The sequence below is a fragment of the Somniosus microcephalus genome, chromosome 5 (genome assembly GCF_052327205.1).
Source record: "Somniosus microcephalus isolate GS21.2 chromosome 5, FLI_Smic_1.0, whole genome shotgun sequence".
In the NCBI taxonomy this organism is placed as follows: Eukaryota; Metazoa; Chordata; class Chondrichthyes; order Squaliformes; family Somniosidae; genus Somniosus; species Somniosus microcephalus.
Genome location: NC_140991.1, coordinates 171,199,196 through 171,207,816, shown reverse-complemented (window position 1 = coordinate 171,207,816; position 8,621 = coordinate 171,199,196).

Sequence of the window (8,621 nt, the reverse complement as noted above, 5' to 3'; positions counted from 1 at the left end):
ATCCCTCCTAGAGATGAGTTCAATAAGAATCTGCAAACTGTTGTTCACAGCAAACATGTTCTCGTTTAACTGGCGCATTTGCTGCTCCATGCAGCTGGCCATCCTTTTGCTGGAAGAGCACATCGTCACCACCGGCTGTGACATGGTGCTGATCATGTTGGAGATGGACTCCTCCATTCTCTGTGCAATTGGGCATATCGCAGCTGGAAAAGTTGCCAGAGCCTTGCACATTTGTTGCTGCTCCTCCAAGATCAGCCTCTTTGCCGAAGGCCCCTGAGATCAGCATCTGTATCCAGCTGAGCAACACTACTCTCTTTCTCACAGGACCCACCAAAGTGTGAGTATCTGCACTAGTGTTGGGTGAGCATGGTCTGGTAACGGTGCACCCTCAGAGACTGGCGCTTCCTCTGAGGAGTTATCTTCCTCCTCCAGCTGGGCAGTACGGTGGTGGGGGGGCGGCGGGGGGGGTGGCTGGTGACGGCTGGAGTAAATTGGGAGAGTAAAGAGTTGAATTAGAACTCTTATGATAAGAATGTTGTAAGTTACCATTATGCACCTGATCATATTTCACTGGCTGCTGGCATCAAGTCAACATGAGTGACTGTCGAATGCCATTCGGCCGTATGATATTTAATTCTGCCACCAGGTTGCTGGGAGGTCCCCCTCTCTCCATCCCCCACTGCCAGCAGCTCTGCAACTCTAGTGATTTCCAGGGCCTCCTCCTCTGCTTTTGTCAATGCACTGTTAGTTGGTGGGCATCCTCTGGTTCTCTGCCTCTCCCTGGTGTTCTGCGCTCTCTTCTGCTACAAGGAATGAAACAAGAGAACTTTGAGTGAGATTGATGGAATGAGTGTAGGGGATGGATGGGCTACATCTGTAGATGGTGGCTATGAGGGAGTGGAGTGAAATTACCAAATGGCCTCCTTCTGTGGCGTTACTTTCGATGATTCTATGATTGCATTAGGCTGAGGGTGAGTGTCACTGGTGGATAGTCAGATGGCGATGTGATTAGGTGCATAAACAGTGAGTGATGGGTGCACCTGCAAGGTAGGTTGGTGTGAGGCGTGACGTGTAGAAGTAGGCTTGGGAAGGCAGCGTGATGGAGTTGGGGTGAAGCACACATCAGGATGTAGTTGAATATGGCATTGCACTCACCTTTCCTGACCTCATGAGGTCATTAAATCGCTTCCTACACTGGATCCAGGAGCGGCTCACAACACCCCTGCTGCTCACTTCCTGGGCGATCTCCAGCCATGCCCTCTTTGTTTCAGTGACTAGCCTCTTCCTCCCATTACCAGGAAAGAGGACGTCTTTGCGTGCTCTTATTCCCTGGAGCAGGATTTCCAGGGAGGAATCAGAAAACCTGGGGGCAGCCTTCTGGTGCAGAGCATATTGGAACTATGTAACAGCAACAGCCAACTCTCACAACAACCTCAGAAGCACCTCCATCAACCTTCAACTCTGTCAGACTGCTTGTCCAACATCCAGTTCTGGATGAGCAAAATTTTTCTCCAATTAAATATTGGGAAGACCAAAGTTATTATTTTCGGTCCCCGCCACAAACTCCGTTCCCTAGCCACTGACTCCATCCCTCTCCCTAACATCTGTCTGAGGCTGAACCACACTATTCGCAACCTTGGTGTCATATTTGACCCTGTAATGAGTTTCTGATCACATATCTGCAGCATAACTAAGAACGCCTATTTCCACCTCCGTAACATTGCCCGTCTCCACCCTGGCCTCAGCTCATCCGCTGCTGAAACCCTCATCCATGCCTTTGTTACCTCTAGGCTTGACTATTCTAATGCACTCCTGGCTGGCCTCCCACGTTCTACACTATGTAAACTTGCGATGATCCAAAACTCGGCTGCCCATGTCCTAACTCGCACCAAGTCCCGCTCACTCATCACCCCTGTGCTCGCTGACCTACATTGGTTCGCGGTTAAGCAACGCCTCGATTTCAAAGTTCTCATCCTTGTTTTCAAATCCCTCCGTGGCCTTGCCCCTCCCTATCTCTGTAATCTCCTTCAGCTTCACAAACCCCCGAGATATCTGCGCTCCTCTAATTCTGCCCTCTTGAGCATCCCTGATTATAATCCTCAACCATTGGTGGCTGTGCCTTCTGTTGCCTAGGCCCTAAGCTCTGGATTTCCCAGCCTAAGCCTGTCCGTCTTGCTACCTCTCTTTCCTCCTTTAAGACATTCCTTAAAACCTATCGCATTGGCCAAGCTTTTGGTCACCTGCCCTTATTTCCCCTTATGTGGCTCGGTGTCAAATTTTTTGTCTTTTAATACTCCTGTACAGCGTCTTGGGATGTTTTACTACGTTAAAGGGGCTATATAAATACAAGTTTTTGTTGTTGTTATCGTTTGCCAACCAGAAAATGGCCCATTTATCCCGACTCTCTGCTTTCTATTAGTTAGCCAATTCTCTATCCATGCTAATATATTACCCCCAATTCCGTGAGCTCTTATCTTATGCAGTAACCTTTTATGTGGCAGCTTATCGAATGCCTTGTGGAAATCTAAATACACCACATCCACTGGCTCACCTTTGTCTACCCTGCTCGTTACCTCCTCAAAGAACTCTAGCAAGTTTGTTAAACATGATTTCCCTTTCATAAAAGCATGCTTACTCTGCTTGACTGCATTATAATTTTCCAAATGCCCTGCTACTGCTTCCTTAATGAAGGACTCTGGCATTTTCCCAACGACAGATATTAGGCTAACTGGTCTATGGTTTCCTGCTTTTTGTCTCCCTCCTTTCTTACATAGGGGTGTTACATTTGCGGTTTTCCTATCCGTTGGGAGCTCTCCAGATTCCAGGGGATTTTTGTATATTGCAACCAATGCATCCACTATCTCTGCAGCCACATCTTTTAAGACCCTGGGATGCAGGCCATCTGGTCCAGGGGACATTTCGTCTTTTAGTCCCATTATTTTACTGAGTACTTTTTCCTTCGTGATAGTGGTTGACTTTAGTTCCCCCCTCCCTGTGGCCCCTTGATTATCCATTATTGGGATGTTGTTAGTGTATTGATTTCTTTGTGGGTTCAATGATGAGACATTTATGAAAGAGAATGTCTTTTAATCTAAAGTCTGTTCAACTCTTTATACAGCTTTACAGGAGACACGATGCTAGTGATGCATCTAGAACAAAACTGAAACTAAACTAAACTGCCTTGCTTGTCTCGGTCACATGCCCTCTGCTGGTCAGGCACAAGCAATCAATACATGCAAACTTGCTGGTAAGGCATCATAATCAAACAGGCAAATAACATCTCTATTTGCTGATATCATTACATCTCCTTTTCTTAAAACAAAAGTATTTTACTTTTAACTAACAACATGTTTTCTTTGTATTAATCTGCATTTTAACTGTAACACTTAATGAACTTACATTATCATTATCATGATCAAGGTTTTTTAACCTTGCTTTGTGTGTTCACATGAAATATGTCAATACACTAGAACTTGAAGAAAGAATAAGATAACATTACTTCCTTCTATAACAATAGTCCTTAAATTTGCTCAATGAGTCTCTCAGGAGGCTTCACGTGTCTTGAGGATTTTCTGATTGATTGTCCTTGAATCTGAGTTGTTGCCTCAGATGATTGGTTCTCAGCTGTGTGATCAGGTTGTTCAACAGTATCAGTCTCTTGACCTGCTGTGGCTGGTCCCATGAAAAGATCTCGACGATTTCTTCCCAGAACAGCACCCTCATCTGTCTGAATGGTGTATGATCTTGGTTGAACTTCACTCAGGACAGTTCCCTTCTGAGTCCATGTGTTTGTTTTGTCTTTCAACCTTACTTGGTCACCAGTGTGGAGTTCAGGTAGGTTTTGTGTTCCTCTGTCATAGTAGTACTTTTGCTTTTCTTTCTGTTGTTCTTTGAACTTCCTCACTTTCTCCCCCTCTTTTGTTTTCAGGAGGTTCTCCGGGATGGGTAGGTTTGACCTTAGCCGACGTCCCATAAGGAGTTGGGCTGGTGACTTACCACACTCGAGCGGCGTTGTGCGGTATACAAGCATGCTCTGGTAGAAGTCAGTTCCACTGTCTTTTGCCTTGTACATCAGTCTTCTCACTGTCTGGACCGATTTTTCCACTAGTCCATTGGACTGTGGATAGTGAGGACTTGACGTTGTGTGGACAAAGTCCCACTCTTTGGCAAAGTGTCGGAAACTTGCATTGTAAAACTAGGGTCCGTTGTCTGTGAAGAACTCGCTTGCCACGCCATGTCTGGAGAATATGGCTTTCATACATCTTATCACAGCATCTGCAGTGGTGGTATACAGTCTACAAACCTTTGGATACAGGGAGTAATAGTCTGTGACTTCAAGATAGTCCTTCCCTTGACATACGAATAGGTCAGCGCCTACCTTCTGGTAAGGTCTGTCTGGTGCTGCGTGTGGCTTTAGTGGTTCCACCGGATTGCTTGCTCGATATTTCAGGCATATTGTGCAGTTTGACACCTCATTTGTCACATCTTGGTTGATTTGTGGCCAGTACATCACCTCTCGTGCTCTTTTCTTACACTTTTCGATTCCCAGATGTCCTCCATGGATTCTTTTTAGCATCTCTTTTCTCAGACACTTTGGGATAACTATTTTACTTCCTTTGTAGATGATGTCTTCGACCACTGATAGTTCTGCCCTACAGTTCCAGTACTCTGCCATGTCAGGTGAGCAGTCTTGCTTCATGTTGGGCCATCCATCCAAGATGCTTTTCCTCAGTCGTCTCATTGTTTCATCTTTGTTTGTCTCAGTCTTTATGAGCTCCATTTTTGCATCTGCTATGGGCAGTACACTTATGATCATGTCCACGTAGGCGTTCACTTTTTCATCCATTGTGGTGTTTGCGGGCTCACTTGGGTTTACAGCTCTGGACAACGTGTCTGCTGTATACATCAGCTTACCCGGTGTGTACGCAACATTCAGTGTATAGCGTTGCAGCCTGATCATCATTCTTTGTATTCTAAGCGGACAGCTATTTAGTGGCTTTTGGAACAATGCAATCAAGGGCTTATGGTCAGTCTCTACACTGATTGCTTGTCCTGCCACAAACTGGTGAAATCTTTCACAGGCGTATGTGATGCTGAGCAGCTCCTTTTCTATTTGAGCATATCGCGTCTCCGCATCTGTCATTGAGCGCGATGCATATGCAATAGGTTGCCAGTAGTCATATTTTTGCAGAAGAACGGCACCGAGCCCACTCTGTGATGCATCTGATGATATCTTGATGGGTCTCGCTGGGTCATAAAACCTCAGAACTGGTTCCTCTGTGAGCAGTTTCTTTAGATCGCTCCATGACTTCTCATGCTCATCATTCCATTCCCATTCTATGTTCTTTTCAGTTAGTCTTCTCAGTGGTGCCATCTTTTCTGAGAGGTTGGATATGAATTTACCCATGTAGTTGATCATTCCATTAAACCTCTACATGTCCTTTTTGCATTGTGGCTTTGGCATATTCTCAATGGTGGACACCTTTCTGGGATCTGGTCTGACGCCCTCACCGCTAAGGATATCTCCCACGAATGTCAGTTCTGTCACCCCGAGCTGGCATTTCTCTCTATTCAGCTTCAGGTTTGTTTTCCTTGTTGCTTCCAGCACTTTTTTCAGTCTCTCGTCATGCTCAGTTCTCGTGGTTCCCCATACTATGATGTCATCCATTGATGTATCAACTCCCTCCAGGTGCTCATAGATCATATGGATAGTCTTGTGATACACTTCAGGAGCTAAGGCAATGCCAAATGGTAACCTTAGGAATCTGTATCTGCCAAATGGACTGTTGAACGTGCACAGTCTTGAACTTGCTTCGTCCAGCTTCATCTGCCAAAATTCTGATGATGCATCTAACTTGCTGAAATATTTTGCATTTGCAAACTGTGCCATGATTTCCTCACATGTAGGAAGCTTGAAGTGCTCTCTCTTTATTGCTCTGTTTAGATCTCTTGGATCCAGGCAAATTCTGAGCTTTCCATTCTTTTTGTCCACTACAACGAGGGAACTCACCCACTCAGTTGGCTCATCTATCTTCTGAATCACGTTCAGGCTTTCCATCCTGTCCAACTCTGCCTTCAGTTGCTTTTGAAGAGCAAACGGAACTTTTCTGCATGGATGTATGACCGGTGTCATACTTTTATCTACTCTGATCGTGTGTTCACAGAATCACAGAATCACAGAAACCCCACAGTGCAGATAGAGGCCATTTCGGCCCATCGAGCCTGCACCAACACATATCCCACCCGATCCCCGTAACCCCTACACCAACACATATCCCACCCTATCCCCGTAACCCCACGTATTTAATCCCCCTAACACTAAGGGTCAATTATATCATAGCCAATCAACCTAACCCGCACATCTTTGGACTGTGGGAGGAAACCGGAGCACCCGGAGGAAACCCACGCAAACACGGGGAGAATGTGCAAACTCCACACAGACAGTCGCCCGAGGCCGGATTCGAACCCGGGTCCCTGGCGCTGTGAGGCAACAGTGCTAACCACTATGCCACCGTGCTGCCCCGTGTTCTCCTGGAATACAGCCTGGACCCTTAAATAGGTCTTTGTACTCTTTCATGAGTTCATCATAGACTGTCTCTCCTTCGCTTTCCACAACGAGGACTCTCTTTACCAGGTTCAGTCTCTCACAGGCTTTTAAACCTAGTATGGCTTGCACCTCCTTTGGCACCACGATTAATGCTAACGTGTGCTCTCTGTCCTTGTGTGTCACTTTGACAATGCATCTTCCTTTCACTAGTATCTCAGTACCTGAATATCCTGTCACTTTCACTTTGATTCCATGTATCTTTGGTCTGGGTCTAATTTTCTTAAAATCAGTCTCTGATATCACATTAACTTGTGCTCCAGTATCCAATTTAAATGGAATGTGTATGTCATTCACTTTTAGTGTCAACATCCAGTCTCTTTCTTCTTTTTTGTTTTCAGACACAACATTTACATTGAACTCCTCTATCTCGCTTTCATCTACTGTATGGACCTTGCTTTGTTGCGCTTGGTTCTTACAGCAACGGGCATAATGGTTGTTCTTGTTGCAACTATTGCATGTTTTACCATATGCTGGACACTTTCTTGGTGGATGCTGTGTACCGCATCGACTACATGACTTTCGATTGTCCCTTTCATTTTCGTTCGCTGGCCACGCCTCTTTTTTCACATTGGCACTCTTTTTGTTAAACGGTTTGTGTCCATTCTTACTCACTGCATCCACGTTGCAGCTACTTTCACTGAACAGCTCTTTTGCCTGCAACTTCACAGTCTCTGTAGCCCTACACAGTGCTATGGCTTTTCCCAGGTCTAGATCTTGCTCTCTTAGCAGTCTTTCCCTTAGACCATTATCTGGAATATCACACACCAGTCTGTCTTTTATCAGCGAGTCTGTCAGTCCCCCAAATTCACACGATTTGCTTCTGTTTCTCAGTTCAGTCACATACTGATCAATAGTCTCACCCATTTTCTGTACACATGTGAAAAATCTGTGCCTCTCAAATGTCACATTACGTTTAGGTATGCAGTAGGCCTCAAACTGTTCCATTATTTTATCTAGCTTCATTTTGTCTCCATCAGCAGCGAATGTGAAGTTATTATACACCTCCAGTGCTTCATCACCCACGAAATGTAAGAACAGTGACGCTTTCATTTTATCACCTTTCTCGTCAGCTCCGATTGCTGATAAATACAACCTCAAACATTGTTTGAATCTCCTCCAATTTTCAGCCACATTACCTGTCAACTGAAGCGTCGCCGGTGGGTGTAAACTGTAGTGTCCATGTGTAGATAAAGACACTGAAGACAGGAGTTGGTTCATAGGTATTTACTAAGCAAGTCTGGGGGGGGGGTTTCTAAAGGATATACACAATACACAGGCTTATATAGCCCAAGTGGCAATTACCGGCATTACGCACACCTGGGGCTCTTAAAGGCACATACACCATAATTGCTCTTAAAGGCACATTCACCACAATTCCTCCCCTTCTAGCTAACTAGTACATCATATTTTAAGTAATTATTAATTACATGTTATATGCAAAATAATATACATTGCTGTATTAATTAATTATAAGTTAGTCTCTCAGGAGGCTTCCTGACTCGGTCCGGATAACGCCTCGGGGGTGTAGTAGTTTCTGGTGGTGTAGTAGGTTCTTCTGGCAAGGCTGATTCGGCTTGAAGGCCAGTGTCGGGTTCATCGGGCTCCAGTATCACCGGATCGGAGGTAGATATGGGTATCTCTACTTCATTGTTAGATCTATAGAGTGGTGGTGTAGGTTGTCCCTTTTCGGATGACTTGATGATTTGGTCAGTATGGCGCCTTATTATGCTGTCTCCGATGTCCACGGTATACATCAGTGGTCCTAATCGTGTGCAGATAGTTCCAGGCTGCCATTTCTCGGTACGGTAGTCCCGGGCCAAAACCGGTTGGCCTACCTGGAAGGCCCTAGTTGGCCTTTCATTCATGCCCTGAAACTGCCGGTTCTCCACGTCCCTTCGGATGTTGGGCTTGACCAAATCCAGCCGGCATCTTAGGTTTCTATTGTAGAACATCATGGCGGGAGTTTGGTTAGTAACCATATGCGTTGCATTCCTATATGCAAATAAGAAGTTAT